The sequence below is a fragment of the Macaca mulatta genome, chromosome 1, assembly GCF_049350105.2.
Source record: "Macaca mulatta isolate MMU2019108-1 chromosome 1, T2T-MMU8v2.0, whole genome shotgun sequence".
Classification (NCBI taxonomy): Eukaryota; Metazoa; Chordata; class Mammalia; order Primates; family Cercopithecidae; genus Macaca; species Macaca mulatta.
The window spans coordinates 7,250,103-7,273,242 of record NC_133406.1 but is presented as its reverse complement, the minus strand read 5'-3'; the positions used below and the strand labels follow the sequence as shown (position 1 = coordinate 7,273,242).

General features: G+C 39.3%; 1 pseudogene; it reads left to right on the top strand.

Annotated features, from left to right (window-relative positions):
* The first annotated feature begins 1,020 nt into the window (after window positions 1-1,020).
* On the top strand, window positions 1,021-16,379 carry LOC106995192 (large ribosomal subunit protein eL6 pseudogene; annotated as a pseudogene).
* The last annotated feature ends 6,761 nt before the right edge of the window (window positions 16,380-23,140 follow it).

Genomic DNA, 23,140 nt, shown 5'->3' with positions numbered 1-23,140 from the left:
ATACTTTTGTTTGAGAAATGGGGTTGTAAAGAAATACAAATCTTGAAGGCTACTCCTAGGCCTAAGAGCTTTCTGACTTAACAGAGTGATGCCACACAGACTGAGTCAAATCTCCTGGGGATAGTTATAACATGAATCCAGGGTTGAGAGGAGAAAAGGCAGGTGTCATGGACAGCAAAGCTGGAGCGAAGGATTCTGCAATGCTTTTACTCCATTTATTAGTAAAATCATGATAAGCCAAAAACAAAACAAAACAAAACAAAACGACAATGGAACTTGGGGAATGAATCACATTTGTCCTAACCTTAGGTTTCTGTGGTCAGCATGCTTGAGCACTGGGACTGAACTGATGGACCTTTCTGGTGGGCTTTGGTATGGAGTCATTGTGGTCAAAGCTAAGCTTATTTAATTTTTGTCATTGGGATGAGATCTTGAGACCAACTTCTGTCAATAACTGCACAATGTTCCTCAGTGACATACTTAAATATTCAACAAAAGTGGCCCATATTTTCATCTCAGGAATTCAGGTTATCCTCATAGATCACAGAAAACTGAGCTGTGAAGGACAGTTTTATTATTGTGCTTCCGGATTTGTTCCACAACGATTCCACTGATTCTGTAAAGACCTACCTGCAGTATTAGTCACTTATTCAATAAACATTCACTGAACTACTTTAGGCCAGAAACTATGCTAAAATGGAAGAAACCATTATAAACATGGAACATGAGCTTTTTTGTGGCTAATCAACCACAGAAGGTGAAGATGTGTAAATAAATCATCAAAATGCATGAAGTAATAAAGGAGGAATCTGAAAGTATTATATTATTGCCTCGTACACAGCAATCAACTTTGGGGGCTGGGGGAGGGTGCTGAGCAAGGCAATGGGAAGGGAGCTAGTGTGTTGGGAATGTGGTGTCTTGAGACACACACTGAGATGTACTTTCAAATGAAGTCTGGAACTGCAGATATATTTAGCGAGTTGAGACTGTGGCAAGGGCAAGACTTCATAGAGAAAATAAATGGAACAGAATGAGAAAAAGAGAAGTGGGGAAAGTGAAAGGGCAGAAAACTCTAAGAAATTTCTGACATGCAAGGAGAAGATGAAACAACAAGAGGTAGTGAAAAAGTGTGGGGATGAGTGGGGACAAGACAGGTGCCGGGCAAAAAGAGAACCAGAGAGACAACAACTCACAGGAATGAGGAAAGAGCGGGTTTCAAGAAGGAAGGAATGGTTAACACTGTTGATTTTCCAAGGTCAAATATGTAAGAGCAGAAAGCTGTCCTTTAAGTTCCGAGAACTAAGGAGTGGAGTGTCCGTGGAGGCAGAAGTAAGCTGCAGGGACCCAGGAGGACAACAGAAGGTGAGCAAGCAGAGACATCGACTCCTCCAAGCTGCTCCACCATAAAGAGAAAGAAAGAAATGGGACTGCAAGAGTGATGGGCACAGAAGATGCAGAGAGTGGGTTCTTTCTTTCTTGCTTTTGTTTTGGAACAGGGGTAGAGGTGGCAGCCATCCTGTATCTCATGGAAAGAATTGTTGAACAGAGGTTCCCAGAAAGTCCGTGCACAGTGGAGATGCCGAATACCATGAAGTACTGAAAGAGGAAGCATCAGATAGTAGAGAGAACAGAGTTGGAAGGACCTGGCTTCAAATCCTGAGTGGCTCCATTGCTAGCTGCGTGACAGAGCACGTAACTCAGCCTTTGCAAGAGTCAGTTTCCCTGTGGATATCCTCAGAACAAAATCTGCCTCCTATGTTTATGGGAAGATTAAATAAATTAAGGTACATACAGTGCCTGCTGTGGTACCAGCCAGTTAGAGATGTTTCTCTCCTTTTTCTTTCACCCTAAGCAAAAATCTTTTTTTTTTTTTTTTTTTTTTTTTTTGAGGCGGAGTCTGGCTCTCTTGCCCAGGCTGGAGCACAGTGGCCGGATCTCAGCTCAGTGCAAGCTCTGCCTCCTGGGTTCACGCCATTCTCCTGCCTCAGCCTCCCGAGTAGCTGGGACTACAGGCGCCTGCCACCTCACCTGGCTAGTTTTTTGTATTTTTTAGTAGAGACAGGGTTTCACTGTGTTAGCCAGGATGGTCTCGATCTCCTGACCTCGTGATCCGCCCGTCTCGGCCTCCCAAAGTGCTGGGATTACAGGCTTGAGCCACCGCGCCTGGCCGCAAAAATCTTAAAATATCTAATAGGAGCATGTATTTACTTACCGTGAAATAAATATGTATATGGTGATTGAAATTTACATAGGCACCAAACCAATAAATTTATTCTAACCAATAATTTTAGATTTGAAAGGTAATAATGAAAACCATACGTGTTATATTCAGAAAACTACATGAAACAATAAAAACATATGTAATAGGTAACTGTAAATTTGATGAACAAATAATGCAACTATAACTTCTACGTGACATATTAGTACACAGATAAATATGCACTACGTGACATATTAGTACACAGATAAATCATTTTGTGAAAGATGATGTGTTAATACTTAATCTTGATCAAGGAAGCATATTAGGCTCTACTTAAACTGACAGGAAATATTCCTTGCTGTTATATTCTGGTCTCTGGTTGGCAGATTATTAGTGTTCAAGGAGAAGGGCTGTAGAGGTGGTCCCATGTGGACTATGGTTTTATTGCACGATCTGTGAAGTGAGTTTCAAGCCAAAGGCTCTATGCCATGGCAGTCCTTGAGGTCTGAATTTGGACCTCACTCGACCTCCCTGACCATAAAAGAAAAGCTGATGATGGACATCTCATGGATAATTCAGAATGTGCTCTTTGTCAGCAAAAACATCACCTGTTGAAATGACTATTCAGACTCCCTGTCAGGATACAGTCAAGACAAGAGGGCCTCAGTCACAATGCATGTGAACGGTGTCTGCAGTGAGCACAGTCCTCATCAATCAAATAAATGGATGTTCCTATTTATAAAGCTGTGCAGTATTATTCCAGCCTGTTAGTCTTCCAGTATCAATCATGTCATTCCTGAATCCAGACATTCAACCCTACCTATATGTTAAGAAAATAATCTTCCATAGTGGCATTTGAGGGGTTCCTCCACTAGACTCCTACCTGAAAAATTATCCCTGAATAGCACCCTCCTGGATCATCCAGTGAAAACATTGTTTCTGAATGCCTAAGTGTTGAAACTGATATATGCCTTGACATAGAACCTTCGTCCCTGTCCTGTGAACACATAGAGAAGGATTAGTTTGTCAGACTATCCGATACTGCAAAAGGCTGAAAAGAAAGTATAAAGCACAGTAAAGTTAGGTGAGAGAATGGAGTGGGAAAGTAAGTGGTGTGTGTGTGTGTGTGTGTGTGTGTGTAAAGAGCTGAAAAAGAAAACACAGAAAGAACAGAGCAGAAAATTTTAAAAGCTCTTGGGAGCAATGGTGAGGAAGGAAAAGCTTCGAATTCAGGTCAGATTACAATTAGCCAAGTTATCCTGGTAAGTAGGGTACAGAGAATCTGATATTCCATACACTATTTTTATTTGACACTGAAAAATATATATTATGTTTTATAATGGATACACTTTCTGAATTATGTTATAGGTTAACACCGAAGACATGTTTCATCTACTAAACATATAACTGCTGGATAGTTGGGGGAAAATGGCTAGAAGTTTGCTAGGTAGCAGTAGAAAATCTAGCTGGGATTCAAAATATCTCAGGAATAACACATGATACAAATATTGCCTACTTAATTGTGAAACAGACTGCATTTGTATGGCTTGTGTTTTTGTACAGGATGGCTGTAGTTATTTTGGTAAACAGATACTCATACATTGTGTACACATGTGCTTTTGAGCCCTCTCTTTTCATTATTCTAGAAGTACCTTAAAGAAAGGAACCATGTCTAGTGTTTTCTTTATACCTCCTTTAACTATCAGTAGTATTATACTGTGGATGCCCCAAAATGTTAACTTACCTATTTATGAGTTGCTTACATTTATATTTTTCTTAGAGACATCAGTTTTTTCCTCAATGTATAAATAACTAGGTAAGGAATGGGATGGGACATTAATTTTCTCAACAAATATTGTGTAAAAAACTAGAAATACACAGGAAAAAAAACAACAAAAAAGATGAACTCTGCCCTCAGGTACTTAATGCCTGAGAAAGGAAACAAAGATAGAATCAGATATAGACAACCACATGTTACAGGTGCGATGATGGAAGTCAGTACAAGCACCATGTGGGCATTGGAAACGTTCCAATTCTAACAAATCTATGCCTCTTCTTGCCAGTCACAGGCATCGTCTGCATAGGATTCAGAAAGAAAGATTTGTCTTAAGCTGAATGAAAGCAAATCTGCACTTTTTGTAGGAAATTCACATGACATTAAAAACAGGAAAACAAAAACAACGCATACAGGGTCTACAAGATTTAGAAATACAGATCGGTAGAGATGAAAGGGATCAACTAAAAGGATTCATGTTTATATAACCAGTCCCAGTCCCCATTTTTCTATTATTAAATAATAGATGATTGCATGTGGTATCTAAGTCAGAATAAACTTGAATTTACAGCTATACCATCTGTACTACTTACTATTTCTATTACGGCAACTTCTTTGAAGAAGGCATTTGATTTTAAAAGGAATGGCATATCTACTTTTAGAATTTTTTTTTTTCTACAAAAAAAGGCCATAGACTGGAAGAAAGCACAGAGGCACAGGTGGCTAAATAAAATTTTTCAATGAATAGAAATGAGCTAAAAGTCTCTAACATTTCCTTAAAATGTCTTATGATGTCAGAACAAATTGAACAAATAAGTTTATGTATTGCTCATGCATGCACATAATTTATTTGTGGTATAATGACTCAGATGCAGTGTTTGGCTAGTCAATTCCACTTCTGCATTTCTGTTCATTGCCTGGAAATATTATTGTTCTGCCATACTGACTTAATTATTCGTAGACAAAAAGCGATACATATGTGGAAGAAGGCAAAAACGAAAGATTTTTACAATGTGAAACAAACGATCTTGATATTAGGTGCATCTTATAGATAGCTGGCCATGTATGGGGAAAATTATATGCTGAAGCAAGAGTTAAAATAAAGGGGTTTATTAATTTTACTACTTTATGTTCTTGTGAAGATAAGAGCAGAATGGTAAGGAATACTGCCAGTGGTTGTTTATAAAACTGGATCAGAAATCAGACCAATAGAAAAAAATATATGCTTCATACTTACCAGTGCCATGTGACAATTTTATGGTGTCCACAAAACAGTCCAATTGATAGACTCTCTCTTCTGTTCAAATGGTCAGATCAATTTAATTCAGAACCAGAATTTGTTTTAGATCTGGGTTTCCAGGACTGTCTCTGGTTCGTCCATAGGTTTTTCTAGAGGGGACTGACCAACTGGATCTACTTTCATTTGAAGATCATACTAGCCACCCACACTTACCTCAAGTGGTGCTGAATCCTCAAGGAAATTCCCTGCCCTCTCACTCCTCACCATCCACAGAGCTAAATCAGACTTATCTTTGTGGTAAAGAATGCAAGGTCTAGAATTAGCCTCTCCAGATTAAAATTCTGACTCCGGGCCGGGCGCGGTGGGTCATGCCTGTAATCCTAGCACTTTGGGAGGCTGAGGCCGGTGGTCAGGAGTTTGAGACCAGCCTGGCCAATATGGTGAAACCCCGTCTCTACTAAAAAATACAAAAATTAGATAGGTGTGGTGGCGTGTGCCTGCAGTCCCAACTACTCAGGAGGCTGAGGCAGGAGAATTACTTGAACCTGGGAGGCGGAGGCTGCAGTGAGCCAAGATCATGCCACTGCACTCCAGCCTTCTTGAGACTCTGTCTCAAAAATGAAACAAAACAAAACAAAACAAAACAAAAAAACAATTCTGGCTCCAAACATACATGGTTTTCGGAAAGTTATTTAAGTTCTCTGCGCACAAGTTGACTCATCTACAATATGAAAATCATACTAGTACCTGCATCTTAGGGTTTTCAATGAAGATTAAATAGTGCATGTAGAAATGCTTAGCAATATATGTATATATATTTGTATAGTGTATATTTATGTGTCTAAATAAATATAAATATACATATATATATATCTGCATCTGTATTGTTCACCTTCTTTGCACATAGGCATTCACACGACTTTGTTCTTACCTTGCAAATGTTATATACAAAACATTTTCTAACATTTTCCCCATCCTTCTTCTCCATTATATGCTGCCCTTTGCCAAGTGAACACAACTAGCCTAACCAGAAAGAGAGAAAAAAACAAACCTCACATCCCAGCAACTGTCAATTTTTTGCCCATATTCATTCTTCTGACATTTCTTCCACTCTTGCAGTAGCAAAGAGAAAATTAAAAACAGGTTGGGCAACTGATAATGTGCTTTTTGCATCATCAATTAGAATTTTGAGACTCTAGGTCATAAGGTAGGAACAGCTTCAGATGTGTTTTCAGAAAACAGAAACAAACCCACATAGCACTCTGCCTGGGGAGAAAATCATTCCTCCCATGAATACTGATTCAGTTCAAAGGCACACCTAACTCTAATCCATAACAGAAGAAGATGAAAAGTTTATTCGAAGAGAATCTACACATGGAATTGAGAGGGGGAAGGAAAATAGTCACACATAGAAAATTTATTCTGGGCCAGGTATGGTAGCTTATGCCTGTAATCCCAGCACTTTGGGAGGCCAAGGCAAGAGGATCGCTCGAGCTGAGGAGTTCGAGAGCAGTCTGGGCAACAAAGTGGGAATCTATCTCTACAAAAAATAAAAATAAATCAATTAGGCAGGGGTAGTGGTGTGCCTACAGTGTCAGCTACTTGGGAGGCTGAGGTGGGAGGATCACTTGAGCCCAGGAGACGGAGGCTGCAGTGAGCCGTGATCATGCCACTACACTCCAACCTGAGTAACAGAGACCTTGTCTCAAAATAAATAATAAATAAAAATAAAAATAAAGTTTACTCTTATGTGTATGCTTCCACCTTCCTAAGAAAGAATCACTACCTCTCTATCAGAGTTGAATGAAAAGAATCATTACTAGCTGAATGGGAAAGGCAAAAATGGAGCTACACCTGAGGCCTCCTAAATTTGCATTCAGTTCAGTCAATCTTCACTGTAGCCACTTCTGGATCATCAAAGCCCACAGTAGGGCTGAATATCCTTAGCAAGGCAGGGCCTGTAATGTGATGTGGTAAGTGGGGATAGGCCTGGTGGCCATTTTGTTTGCTTATTGGTCTAGCCTCAAAAATAAGACAAGGATTGGATGTCTTAGGGCTAACGGCTGGTTCTAAAGGCAAAACAGCCCTTGCAGGACACTCAGGAAATAACAGTCCTTCCTCCCCTCAACACTGTGTAGTGTATCAGGAAGCCACTCATTCAGGTGAAAGAGGGTCTAGGGCATTCCAGGAACGGAGAGGACAGGGCATCTGTGAGAGACATTTTTTAGTGCTGCACAATCAGTGTCACTCAAATTGTCTCCCACCCTAGCCCCAGGGAGTTGTGCTCCCTCAGTTCCTCCTTACAGTTGCTGGGTAAAGGAGGCTGCATGGATTCTGAAAAGCAAGTCAAGAGGAAGAGCTGCTGACCTAAAAGTACTGTAGAAAATTGAGAGCAAAGGCTAAGGAAAAGGATGGCAGTACTTAACACAGATAGAAAAGGATACTTCCTGCCTTTTTCCCAGCTCACACGTGACTCTGACATGAAGTTTTGGACTGAGTGATTCTGACCAGAAGCACGCCATCAGAGGACATGTCAAGGAGCCAGTGAAAGAGAAGCGATGACCCAGTGTGGGAGAAAGCAGTGACACATTCACATGTCCTCTTCTCCTCTTTACTGAGGCGGCAGTAAACCAGTGGCACCAGGAGCTGGGATTTGAGGGGCTGGAACTAGGTTGTGACCGGCCTGAAGAAGCAAAAGTCAGGAAAGCTTAGAAGGTCAAGTCCAAGCCACTGTCCCTTCGAGAGGGTAAGAATCCAGCTCAGGGAAGATAAATACCAGCAAGGGGTAGAGGCACTCCTGGAGCCACAGCTCAAAGATGGAGCAAGAGGGCAAAACAAGGCAGGAGCAAACAAGAATGAGGCAGGGTGACAGCTAGAAAACAGCCCGCCTCCCTTTCCAAGCAAACAAACCACACAAGGCTTCTATGCCCAGTGAAAGTTCAAGATGAAGGGAAGGGACAGGAGGTGGGGATGTGGGAGAGGGGTAAGGACCCAGGATCAGCTGGCCAGCCACAGGGTATAAAGCCAACAGATACCCAGGAATCCAAGACAATTCAAATCAAACATCACATTCAAAGGGTGCATTGAGATGATGTCTGAGGTTTGCTTCGAAATAATGGAAGGAGGACCCACATGTATATATTAAACAAAACTAGACCTTTAACTTCAAACACTGGTATAAAAAGCTATTTTTTTGCTGGGCATGGTGGCGGGCGCCTGTAATCCCAGCTATATGGGAGACTGAGGCAGGAGAATTGCTTGAACCTGGGAGGCGGAGGTTGCAGTGAGTCAAGATCGTGCCATTACACTCCAGTCTGGGTGACAAAAGCAAGACTCCATCTCCAAAACAAAACAAAAAAAGCTATTTTTTAAATTCAGAACACTTCCTTCTAAATGGAGATGACAACAGCTAGAAATTGAAAATGATTTTCATGAAACATACCAGTTAGTGTGGTTAGTGAAGAAGGACACTTCTCATTCTGTAGTTCAAATTTTTCTCTCAATTTATATCTAAATAGAAGTAAGAGAATATTCAAGAAAGAGAGATGTGGTAGCAGAGCATCCTTTATGCAGTGTTTGAGAGCAAAATCAAATGATGTTTCTTTCCCAACATTAACATGTTTAAATAAAGGATAATTCTATCCTTATAGCCTAGGATCTCCTCTTTATAGCTTTTATTATCAATATTTTACTTATATTATCTTACAACACCCCTGGGGGAGAAGCAGAGCAATACTACTATGCTTATTGTATTGAAGAAAATAAGGCCAAATGAGATTGGAAGAACCTGGCCAAAATCCAACGGCCATAGTGAGTGGAAGAAAGTGAAAGTCAGAACTTCAAACCCAGGTCTTCTGACTCCAAATCCAGGCCCTTTTCACTATCGTGGGCAACTTAGTCCCATCTCCTGGGTTTCCTCCAGTTGCCAGCTTGGTGTTTCACACTGGTAATTTGCCTGTTAGTCTGTGCAACCTTGACTTAACGAATGATTGAAATGTAGTCTTGTGGTGTTCTGGTATTCCAGAATATGATGCTATTTTTAAAGAACTAAGTATTCTTTTGGTATTTTTCTTGATGTAGTGCCATTATTTTGGTATTTAAAAATCTAAATTCTGAATTATGTGCATTATGATATATATTCAGAGAGCTATATACCACATTTAAATTTCATATCAAATAAAGCTGCTTTTAAATAGAAAGCATTCTGACTACACCACTTCCCTTTTAAAACTTGTTCAAAATGTTATCTGGCATTAATTCCAGTTTCCTAAATGACTAGTAAGACTGAGTGTGTTAATCCATTTTCTTTGTTATAAAGGAATACCTGAGACTGGGTGATTTATAAAGAAAAGAGGTTTATTTTGGCTCACAGTTTTACAGACTGTATAGGAAGAAGGGTGGCAGCATCTGCTTCCGGTGAGGCCTCCAAAAGCTTCCAATCATGGTGGAAGGTGAAGGGAGAGCAGGCATATTAAATGCTGGGAGAGGAAGACAGGGAGGGAGGTTCCAGGCTCTTTTAAACAATCAGGTCTCAGGTGAACTAACAGAGCAAGAACCCACTCATTACCAGGGGGATGCCACCAAGCCACTCAAGAAGAATCTGCCTAAGTCCCACCTCCAACACTGGGGATCACATTTCAACATAAGATTCAGAAGGCACAGATCTCCGAACCATATCCAAACCATATCACTGAGCATTCTTTTTTTTTTTTTTTTTTTTTTTGAGATAGAGTCTTGCTCTGTCACCCAGGCTGGAGTGCAGTGACATGATCTCAGCTCACTGCAACCTCTGTTCCCAGGTTCAAGGGATTCTCCTGCCTCAGCCTCCTGAGTAGCTGGGGTTACAGGCATGTGCCACCACGCCCGGATAACTTTTGTATTTTCAGTAGAGACGGGGTTTCGCCACATTTTCCAGGGTGGTTTTGAACTCCTGACCTCAGGTGATCTGCCCATCTCAGCCTCCCAAAGTGCTGGGATTACAGGCGTGAGCCACCATGCCCGGCCTCTTTTTTGATTTGTAGTATTTCTATTTTCCTCAGAGTCAGTTTTAGCCTAATCAATTCCCAGAAACCTCAGATGGAATTTGATTGTTGTGGGGGTAGTGGGTGAGGAAAGGGCCTTAAGGAAAATGTAGAAGGATAGAAGTATTAGGGAGAAGAGGGGAAGAAAAGACAAAGAAATGTCCAGATTAGTGGTTTTTCTTCTCTTATTTCCTGAGAGCACCAAATTCATTTTCTTAAAAATAGACTGTTCTCTCCTAAGATAATTGATTTTAACTTCTTCACCAATTTATCCTTTTTAGAGAGATTTAGGCTGGCAGGGCAGAAGAACAACAGTCCTTGGTCTGGCTGTCTCTCAGGTTCATTATTCTCTCAGAACAAAGCGCAGAAAATGATGGCACCATGCTGATGGTATCTTTTCGTAAAATACTGCTAGTAATATCAGCATTAGTGCTAGTATTTCAGGGTTATGAAAATAAATATGACCAGTTTTGTCATTTTGTTCCAATGTTGCAGCTATTAAACCTGACTGCTGGAAGTTCCAAACCAAGTACCATGGCTTCTCTCCAGGCCTCTTGTGTCAGACCAGTCACCAAAGCTGCCAAAGCCGCCAAAGCCAAACACGTATGGCCCTTACCAGAGCTCCCAATCCAACTGCCACAGGGTGACTCCTGCTCTACTGTGACGGATTCTTGCTCTGGCTGGGGGAGACTCAAATTCTGGCATTACTATCCTCATTCTCAATTCTGGACACTTTCATAAGTTAAAGAGAGTTAAGGCTGGGCGCGGTGGCTCACACCTGTAATCCCAGCACTTTGGGAGGCCGAGGCAGGTGGATCACCTGAGGTCAGGAGTTCGAGACCAGCCTGGCCTACATGATGCAACCCCAAATCTACTAAAAATACAAAATCAGCCCGGCATGGTGGTGGGTGCCTGTAATTCCAGCTACTTGGGAGGCTGAGGCAGGAGAATTGCTTGAACCTGGAAGGTGGAAGTTGCAGTGAGCCAAGACCACGTCACTGCACTCCAGCCTGGATGACCAAAGCAGAACTCATCTCAACAACAACAAAAATTAATAAATAAATAAAGTAAAGGGAGTTAAATATAATGCAACAAATTTTGACAGAACAACCCAAATTTTCATCAGTAAGGGAGTGGTACATATTGCAGACATTGTAATTGTAAGTCACTAAAAGAGTGAGTTCCATACCTGGTTGATCCTGAAATAAAAAAGAAATAAAGAAAAAAAAAGAGCAAGTTCCATTTACATGTACTGACATCAAAAGTCAAGATGGGTTGTTAAAGTGAAAAGGACAAGTCTACAGTAAATGAGGCAGTTTTCTTTCTTTTTTTTTTTTTTTTTTTTTGAGACAGAGTCTCGCTCTGTCGCCCAGGCTGGAGTGCAGTGGCCAGATCTCAGCTCACTGCAAGCTCCGCCTCCCGGGTTCACGCCATTCTCCTGCCTCAGCTTCCCGAGTAGTTGGGACTACAGGCGCCCGCCACCTCGCCCAGCTAGTTTTTTTGTATTTTTTTACTAGAGACAGGGTTTCACCATGTTAGCCAGGATGGTCTCGATCTCCTGACCTCGTGATCCGCCCGTCTCGGCCTCCCAAAGTGCTGGGATTACAGGCTTGAGCCACCACGCCTGGCCAGTAGTTTTCTTGATTTCTTTCTTATATAGCTATTAGTGTATAGAAATGTCACTGATTTTGTATGTTGATTTTATATCCTGCAACTTGGTTGAATTTGTTGATTAGTTTTAACTCATTTTTTTTAGTGGAATCTTTGGAGCTTTCTGTATATAAGATCATGTCATCTGCAAACAAGGATAATTTATGTAACTAAAACTCTATCACTGGTATCTGTCTGTCTTCTATCTAGTTAGTTGAAAATGAATAAAAAGAGGGCTGGAGGAGTTATTGGACTAACAGAAAAGCTTAAATGCACATAAAATGAATTTAGCACATAAATAGACATATTTAGCATCCAAGTTTTTAGAAATGTAAAAATAAATTTGGAAGCAAAACGTGAATGGAATGTAAAATACTTTCAGATAGGGGGAGCAGGCAGCCTGCCAGTGCAGCAATACCAGTGTAAAGCAAGCCAGCTGAGTTAGGAGGGGCCTCCAACAGAGTGAGGCAAACTGCCTGGCCCATTAGAAGGTGACTCTTCCCAACAGTGATGACATGCTCAGCATTCTCCACCTTGACAATAGCAAAAGGTTTGTCATCTTTTGCTGACAGTCAGTTCATTACTGAGTCATATTGTATTACATCCAGTGGTGCTCTCATACCTTTTTTCCCCTTCCTTTTATTAAGAGACAGTGAGAGTTCTTTAATCTCCGGCCGGGGGGAAATCAGAAGCAGGCAAGCGTGATCACTGTCCATTAGCAGCAGCGTCCGCTGGCAGCAAGAGGGGCAGGGGCCCTCTGCCTTCCTGAGCTGCTGCAGCTGTGGGCTTAAGGGACATGCCCACATAACTTGATTGATCATGTCAGTCACAATTTTAAGATTTTAGCCAGGAAGTTCAATGTAGGTGCCATCATCGAAAAGATTTAACAGATGTTAATATCCATAATGTTCATGTTCATTGTATGTATTTGACTCTTAACTAGGTTTTCTAATTTTCCTTTTTAAGGTAGTCTAGATATTAATCTCTTGGGTTTCTTTTAACTTTTAAGTGCAGGGGTCCAAGTACAAGTTTGTTACACAGGTAAACTTGTGTCATGGAGATTTGTCGTACAGATTATTTCATCACCCTGCTAATTTTCTTAATAACCACCAAGAGCTCGCTGTTCTTTTTTTCTGATAATCTCTCTCTCTCTCTTTCTTTCCCCTCTCTTCCTCACCCCCAACCCTGACTATTTTAATATATACCCAACCTTTACTCTGATTCCAAATGTTTATTCTATAAATAATGGTTCTAGGTACAACAAAGATAACTTTTGCAACTTTACTCTTAGTATATTCTTACTTCTTAAAAATGAAGACAGAAAAAGTTTTAAATGCTATTATTATCACATGATGTGACTGTAATACCTCGAAATCCCAAGAGAAGTAACTCAAAAGCATTATAAATAAGAAAAAAATTCAGTAAACTGGCTAGGTACAAAGTTAGTGTAAAATAAAGTAGTAGCTTTCCAATACACAAAGAACAATCAAATAATAGATATAATGTAATAAAAGATGTATATAACAGTGACTAAAATATTCTTAGGAATATACTTAACAATAAACATGCAAGATCTGTATTAAATAATTTTAATCCTGTATAAAATTTTAAAATCTGCATTTTTTTTTTTTTTATTTAAAAGGTAAAGTGAGAGGCCAGATATGGTGGCTCATGCCTATAATCCCAGCACTTTGGGAGGCTGAATCGAGTGAATCACCTGAGGTCAGGTGTTCAAGACCAGCCTGGTCGATATGGTGAAACCCCATCTCTACTAAAAATACAAAATTTAGCCAGGCATGGTGGCACAGGCCTGTAGTCCCAGCTACTCAGAGGCTAAGGCAAGAGAATCGCTTGAACCCAGGAGGCAGAGGTTACAGTGAACCGAGATCGTGTCACTGCACTTCAGACAACAGAGCAAGACTCCGTCTCAAAATAAAATAAAATAAAATAAAATAAAATAAAATAAAATAAAATAAAATTGAACAGAGATAAAAAAGACTTAAATAGAACTCAATTTGGTTTTGACTCAGGAGTCTTAGTATTATTATATAATGACAAACATCCTCCCTAAACTAATATATACATTTCAAGTGATCAATAAAAATAACAACAAACCTTTAAATATAAGCTGTGTTAAAGTTCATAGGAGAATAATAATAATAATATTTATGTTTTACAGAACAAAAAAAATTCTAAAAAAGAAGGTACTAGTCCTTTCAGAAAGTTAAACATATTACAAAGCAATAGTAGCCAAAATGTCTAGTGTATCAATAGATATAAAGACCAATCAACAGGCCGGACACAGTGGCTCACACCTGTAATCCCAGCACTTTGGGATGCCTATGCAGGCAGATGACCTGAGGCCAGGAGTTCAAGACCAGCCTGGCCAACTAAAAAATACAAAAAAATTAGCTGGGCATGGTGTCACGTGTCTGTAATCCCAGCTACTGGGAAGTGCTGAGGCAGGAGGATTACTTGAGCCCAGGAGGCTGAAGTTGCAAGAAGCACGATCTCCGTGCAACTGCATACTGGCCTGAGCAACAGTGAGACTCCATTGCCAAAAAAAAAAAAACAAAAAAAAACAACTAACAAAAGAGTCTAGACCGACATACATGCATACAGGAAGGCAGATTAGGAGAAATGGCCCTTTTGAATCAATGGGAAAGATGAACTGTCAAAACCTACATTGGATATTATTGAGGAACCGTCTGGAGAAAGAAAATAATTCTAGATATCAACTTCATTTCTTACATTAAAATGAATTTAAGCTGCATCAAAGATTTAAAAGTAAAATAAAAATTGGCTACTTAAAACTTTTAAATTCCTGCTAATAAACTCAGGAAAATAATTTTTGTACCACATAAAACAGACAATGGGCTAATTTCTATGTTACATAAGGATCTACAAATACTTTTTGTAAGTTTTACAAGCAAAATAGGTAAACAGGAAAATGGGCAAAAGCACGATAATCCATTCACAAAAAATACAAATAGTTTTAAAATAGAAAGATGTCAAACTTTTACCCACAATAGGAGAAATGCAAATTAAAACCACAAGATTCTTTTTTTTTTTTCTCCCATCAGATTGGAAAAGAACAAAATATTTGATTAAAAGCAATCTTGCGGAGAATGTGGTGGGAAAGGCATTCCCCTTGGGAATACAGACTGGTCCTATCCCAGGGAAGGGCCATTTTGGCAGTATCTGTACACATTAAAATGTTCATGCCAGACCAGGTGCGGTGCCTCATGCCTGTAATCCCAGCACTTTGGGAGGCCAAGGCAGGCAGATCACCTGAGGTCGGGAGTTCAAGACCAGCCTGGCCAAGATGGTGAAACCCCATCTCTACAGAAAATACAAAAATTAGCTGGGCATGGTGGTGGGCACCTGTAATCCCAGTTACTCAGGAGGCTGAGGCAGGAGAATCACTTGGAGGGAGAGGTTGCAATGAGCCAATATCGTGCCATTGCACTCCAGCCTGGGCAACAAGAGCAAAACTCCGTTTCATGAAAACAAAAACAAAAACAAAAACAAAAAAACTCTCTTTCCCATCTTGCAAGATGGCAGGTGAAAAAGTTGAAAGCCAGATACCCAAGAGAAGAAACCCAAAGCCAAGAAGGTTGATGCTGGTGGCAAGGTGAAAAAGGGTCACCTCAAGGCTAAAAAGCCTAAGAAGGGGAAGCCCCATTGCAGTGCAATCCTGTCCTTGTCAGAGGAACTGGCAGGTATTCCCGACCTGCCGTGTATTCCAGAAAGACCATGTAGAAGAGGAAGTACTCAGCCGCTAAATCCAAGGTTGAAAAGAAAAAGGAGGAGAAGGTTCTTGCAACTGTTACAAAACCGGTTGGTGGTGACAAGAACGGTGGTACCCGGGTGGTTAAACTTCACAAAATGCCTAGATATCATCCCACTAAAGATGTGCCTGGAAAGCTGCTGAGCCACGGCAACAAACCCTTCAGTCAGCACGTGAGAAAGCTGCGAGCCAGCACTGCCCCAGGACCATTCTGACCCTCCTCACTGGAGGCCGCTGGGGCAAGGCGGTGGTTTTCCTGAGGCAGCTGGCTAGTGGCTTGTTACTTGTGACTGGACCTCTGGCCCTCAATCGAGTTCCTCTATGAAGAAAACACCAGAAATTTGTCACTGCCACCTCAACCAAAATGGATATCAGCAACGTAAAAGTCCCCGAACATCTTACTGATGCTTACTTCAAGAAGCAGCTGCGGAAGCCCAGACCAGGAAGGTGAGATCTTCGACACAGAAAGAGAAATAGAAGATTACAGGGCAGTGCAAGATCGATCAGAAAGCTGCGGACTCACACATTTTACGAAAAATCAAAGCTATTCCTTAGCTCCAGGGCCACCTGCGACCTGTGTTTGCTCTGACGAATGGAATTTATCCTCACAAATTGGCGTTCTAAATGCCTTAAGAACCTAATTAAATAGCTGACTACAAAAAAACAAAAACAAACAAAACAAACAAAAACAAACAAACGCTCATACCTTTGACCCATCAATTTCTCTTCTAGGTTTCCATTCCTAAATCATATTTCCACAAAGAAAATAGAAGTTCACAGAAAATCACTGGATTATTGTTTTTATAGCCAAGGACTGAAAATAATCTAAACGTCTTTCAGTAGGAGACTAGACAAATCAACTACGATACCTTCATCTGGTGGAATACTTTGTAACTTAGAATAAAGCATACCTCCTTCTGACCTAACTGACCTGAGCTGAAGAGCAAATCATGTCATGTTAAGTGCTTATTGGTGATGGTTGTGGCATCTTTAGGCAAGATGTGGAACAATTTGTATGGCATATTAGCATTTTTGTAAAAAAAAAAAAATCAGACATACCGATGGCAAGAAAGTGGCAATGACAGTTAACTGTGGATGGTGACACTGGTAGATCAGGGAATGGGAATGGGTTTAGGAGAGCAGAGTGCTTTCCAATGAAACCCCTTCGTTGTGTGTGCATTTTCTATCTTGTGCACATACTTCTTATAAATGAACATAAATTCATTAAAAGTTAAATAACTAAACTTTGTGAAATAACATATGGTATTTTTTAGTCCATCCTTGTAAATGTGACCTTCCTCTTGTACGTACTCAGTTTTTATAGGTATTAAATCAAAAGCCAGCAGAAAACATATTCATTTGGAAGTTCTTTATAATATAACTTGGCGTGTCTGAGATGAGTTTCCATTTGATTTTTAAAAATTGTACCTTGTCTTCAATACAAACGTAAATCTTTTATGCATTTATTTCGATTGATGTAAAAATAACTTCTTTTTATAGCATCGGCTTTCATATTTGATATGACGTAGCTGCCCTACTTATGAAAGGGCACCCAGAAGCCAAGATCCCTGCTGGCAGATGCACCTTTGTAATCATAATAATAGTACCTTGCTTTTTAGAGTGTGTTGCGTGTGGGCTATCATTTGAGCTTGATCATTTTTTTCCAGGTCTAAATTATAAGCACCTCTGTCTATATGGAAAGAACTGTTTTTCACAGTTCTTTATGTTTTCATAGATAAGAGAATTCCATTCTTGGTACTGGTCCACCCTTCCTCTTTCCCTCCTTCCTTCTTTCCCTGCTTCTCTTCATCCCTCCCTCTGCAGATGTGTCTGCTTTTGAGTGATAAACATGATTTTAAGAATAAGCCTCAGAGAGGAATCACTTTTCAGTGTCTGCTTGTAAGCCAGCTTGGTTCTTATACAGGGTTATTTCCTACAGATCACCTCATTGGAATTAAAACAATGGATTTTTTTCAGTTTGGGGATTGTTTTCCACCCAGTTATCTGTGCAGGAACCCTACAGAATGGGAGGCAGGTTAGCCCTATCTCCTGGTTTTTCAGAGCATAGAGGAAAAGGGAGAAAAAGCCATTATTGTTTGCTGTTTCTTGTCACCTACTTTTTTTTTTTTTAATGGAATCTCGCTCTGTCACCCAGGCTGGAGTGCAGCGGTGCAATCTCGGCTCACTGCAGCCTCTGCCTCCCAGGTTCAAGTGATTCTCCTGCCTCAGCCTCCCAAGTAGCTGGGACTACAGGCGCCCACCACCACGCCTGGCTAAGTGTTTGTATTTTTAGTAGAGACAGGGTTTCACCATGTTGGCCAGGATGGTCTCAATCTCTTGACCTCGTGATCCATCTGCCTTGGCCTCCCAAAGTGTTGGGATTACAGGCATGAGCCACTGCGCCCAGCTTCTTGTCACCTACTTCTTATTTAATGACACTAAATGTGTATTTTGAGTAGAAGCTGGACCTTTTTTATTTCTATTTTAGTTTTCTCTTTCTTCTAAGTTAAATTTTTAAAACATTTGAAACTGTTTTATTTGGATTTTCTGCTTTCATTTTTTTTCCCACTAAAAAGAGCTTTGAATCCTCTTTATATAACTTGTTGCCTTTGAAAATAGCCTTTCCTTTTTGTGCAGATTCTTCTTTCTATATCATTTCTAGACATCTAATTTAAATAGAAATTAGTTATTTTCTGTAAGGCTTTATTTCAGCCACTTTCTTCCCATTCAGAGAGCAAAAAAATATGAGATTTAGGAAGGCATGCCAGTTTCTTTCAAGCAAGTGTTGGCCTCTAGTGGATCAAAAGTGCAACACACACTTTCTGTCTACTTGAGCATTCCGTGAAGAACTCTGTATTTGGGGGAAACAATAAAACAGGTTGCTACTACTGAAGAAAAAAAAAAGGAAAATATACTTCCTTTTGCCAAATAGCATAAATTCATAGATACAATGACAAAATAGCATTAACAGAATTTGCTACCTGATAAATTTAAAACTTAGAAGTGTAAAAATACATCATAAAATTCTAAGTCAAATAACAAACTGGAAAATACTTCTAATAAATATGACCTACAGATAGCAAAATACTTTTAATATATTAAGAGTTTTTACAGATCAACAAACTATAAGAATGGATAAGCTTTCGCATGGTTTCCACTTATAAGACCAACTTACAAAAGTCATAGCATTTCTCTGTAGCAGCAATAATCAACTAGAAAACTTTAAAAGGAGATACAATCTACAGAAATAAAACAATAAAATATATGGGGACTAACCGAACCAGAATATACAACATCTCTGGGGTGGGGGAAGCTTCTAAATGCCAATAAAGGACACAGATGGGTATATAAATATATGGTTTAAAACAGGCTGATTTAATTATCCAAGATGTCAAAGTTTTTCGAGTTAGACTTAATTCGCCTAAATAGAATTCAATCTCATTCAAACTTCCAGTTTTCTTTTAGATAAACTAAAATAAATGTATTCTAAAATTTACCTGGAAGAATAAATGTCCACAAATAGGTCAACCCTTTAAAAAGAAGAGTATAAAAACAGGATGTGTCCTGTCAGATACTAAGACATAGAACAATGTCAATAATAAAAAGTATGAATTTTGAAGAACAAATAACTAGACCAATGAAACAGAAGACAGAGTTCAGAAACAGATCCATACACTCATGGGAACTTATATGTAATAAAAATAGCACCACTAATCAATGGAGAAAAGACATAGATTTTAAAACAGACAATGCTGGTGAAACTTATTCATGTATGGAAAAAATAAAACTAGATTTCTACCTAACACCAAATAACAAAGGTGAACTTCAACAGACTGAAAATCTAAATGTAAAAGGTTAGAAACTATAAAAATTAATAGAAGGTAACATAACAGAATATACTGGTGATCTAGGGTTGGAAAAGACTTCTTAAACAAAATTTGCAAAGCACAAATCATAAGGGTAACAATAAATGTATTTACCTCAAACTTGGAGACTTCTATACAATAGAGGAACAATGGGCAAATTTAGCAGACACATGACAGAACAGGAGAAGACATCTCAAGGTCTACAATTGATCTGCATCTCATATCTAGAATAGTTTTCTCCAATGGAGCTTTCTACAATAAAGAAAATGTTCCAAATCTACACAGTCCAATATAGTCGCCACTAACCACATGTGGCTATTGAGCACTAAATGAAAATAAGAAGTAGAATTAAATGTAATACACAGTACCATTTGATTTATATAAATTGAAAACGCATGTTTATAATAACACACATTTAATAAGAATTCATATAACTGAAAGAGTATTCATTGAACACACTAGGAAGCTTGCATATGTGTGTCTGTGGGGCAGAGGGAGAGGAAAATGGGAATCAGGAATCAGGATAAAAGGGAATGATGCTAATAATTTCCATGAAAAGAGGAGTATCATTTAACTCAATCCTCTGTAGCTGAGGTCTAACAAAAATGAAAAGAAGGAAAAGCCTTAAGAATCTAGTAGAAAAAAAATGAACAGAATAGAAAGAATTAACATACAAAATATATGTAAATAAGAAAAAAACACATGAAAGTCAATGTTTAATTTCTTATTATCCAAAGAAATAAAACGGAAAAGAAGAGTGAATAACATTTTCACCCATCATATAGAGAAATAAAATTAGTAAAAATATCGTTCATTTTGGGGAGAATTTTCAAAGAAGCAGGCGTAAGAGCTGGTATTTAAATTGACAATCCCTTCCTGGAGGGCAATCTGTCAGTATATATCAAGAACATTAAGATAAAAACAAAGCTTTTAACTCTGCAATTCCTCTTCAAGGAATTAATCCTAAGTAGATTATTGGATAAGAAAATAAAGATATAAATATGCCCACCACTAACAATAAAAGATAAATACAAGCCAAACACCCAATGATAGGTGCAGAGTTAAATCATTATGATTCATTCATAATGAAGGAATATATAATAGGACATGTTCAAAGAAAATGTACTGCACAGGAAAACACTCATGAAGTACTGACATATGAGAAAACACGCAACATTTTATTTATATCTATTATAAAGCCAAGTTTATTTTTTAAATATGCATACACACACAGGCATTAAAAGCAACAGTGCCAGGAAACACAGAAGATGTTAATGGTAGTTATTTCTGGATATAACAGTAGTATTACTGGAGATTTTTGTTTTCTTCTCGATATATTTCTGTATTTTCCTGTGGTCACTACCAAAAAATATGTGTTTCTATTATAATTAGAAGATACACATTGATTTAGGAGGCATGGAGGTATCTTAACTTGCAATAAGTGGGTAATTCGAGAAAGAAGGATGTGACATTTAGTCTAAGCACAGATACTACCTAAGGGTGACAAAGTAAGTCCTAGCATCAGTAGGAGCCAGCCCTTTACAAAATACACAGGACAAAAGAAAGGTGGGCAGGACCCGTGGTCCATGAGGACTCCCACTGCAACAGCCAGATCTTTCAATGGGGCTGCAACGTGCCAGCAAAACCTAAGCTGCAGATGGTCTGCGTTCTGCTCACATTCACTCTCAAAAGGTCACCTAAACTGAGGATTTTTTGATGAATAGAGCCAGTGCCCTTTTCAAGAATAAAGGTGCTTTATATATAACTACAATTTCTACCCCAAACAAGATTTCTAGGTAGTTCTGATCATTTCTAGGAAGCTGTATAGTGGCATTTCACCAGTATGAGTTACAGACACCTGAAGGTTACCTGAAGGTTTGAAAAGTCATTATAATAGTTGCAGAGTTATTGAAGATCGGCTTATAAAGATAAAATGGCAATGAGATTAAGGGACTTATATCTGAGCTACGCAAGCCCAGAAATGCTTTTGCCAAAAAGAATTTACAGAATTTCACACTGCCTTACAGGAATTTTGATATGAAAAATCTAAGTTCATGCCTAAGGGAGACAGATACACAGTGGAATGTAGTGGGTTCACTGTGACTAAGACATTTCTTGACCCAAGCCTCTGTAACTGATGACCTGGTCTCCAGTGAGCAGAAATATCTCAGCCTAGAGAGACCAGCTATAGGTGGTATGTGTAGAAAAGGAATACAATTCCTAAACAACTCTCAATGAGCTCAAATTTTCATTTTGGAAGAGTAATTGGGTTTATCAGCCGTAGTGGACAAAGGTCCTACCAACAAGGATACTGGACATCATAAAGGTACTCATAAAACAGTAGTAGAGGCCAGGCGTGGTGGCTCAGGTCTGTAATCCCAGCACTTTGGGAGGCCGAGATGGGAGGATCACTTGAGGCCAGGAGTTCGGTACTAACCTGGTCAACACAGCCAGTACCCCATCCTTTTAAATTTTTGACTCTCTCTCTCTCTCTCTCTCTCTCTCTCTCTCTCTCTCTCTCTCTCTTTCTCTCTCTCTCTCTATATATACACACACACACACATATATATATATACACACACTGAGCATATCTTAGATGGAAAAGGGAGATTCCAGAAACTAGGGGAGGGAACACAGCAAGGAAGACCAGAGGGCATCAGTGTGAGAATAAGTCAGCTACCCATCCTTGCCTTGTGATAAAACTTGATCATAAAAAATTAGTAGAATAAATGAGATTTGCTTCTAGTTTCATTTTAAAAAAGAAAAAAAAATCAACAGAATAGAAATTAAAAATACATATCACTTTCTTATAGACTGAGACACAAAGATTTATGAAAACTTACATATTTTATAAAATTACATTTTTTTTAGTTTATGAAAACAAAGCAGAGTAAAAGTGAGCTCTATCACAACCTGGTAAGATTTTTTTAAAGTTACATGAAACCAATGTTTAGAAAACAAATGTTTATTAATATAGGGAGATGATTCATAATGAAACAGCTCAAACAAGCAGAAGAATGTTGCTCAAAGTTCAGAGGAAAAGACAGCGGGAACTTGAGAGCTATGAGTCCCTCTGTTTGCAAATCTGGAGCAAAATGGCACCCTTAGATATCCTGACTGTCCACAAAGCTGGAGGCCCAGGACCTGTAAAGCAAGATCACGTCCAGTGACTTTTAGTTTCATTGAGTAAGACCTACTTAATCCTTGTAATCACTCACTCTGTAGCTGTCTAATAAACACTATCCATGTACCGGGCCCTTTGCAAGGTTTAACAAGATCACTGTTTCCCAGTGCTCTGCTGTTGGAATTTGCCACAAGTGTAAGAAAGGTGTTTTTAGGGTGTGAAGAAAACCTTTTCCAACGCCTGCTTCCATACTGGGTCTCCCTTCCTGCCGAAGCAGACTTAATCGTTTTCACAGTACTACGTTCCCATTTCTGTTGTGGTACCCTTTTATTTCACAGTAAGCTGTTTGGTGCTTTGGGTCTATCTCCCCTCTAGGCTGAGCTCCTCAGGCACAAGGACAGTATCATCCTTGTATTTGTAGACCTCAGGGGGCGTCTTGCACATTGCAAGCACTCTGTAACCATTTGGCAATATT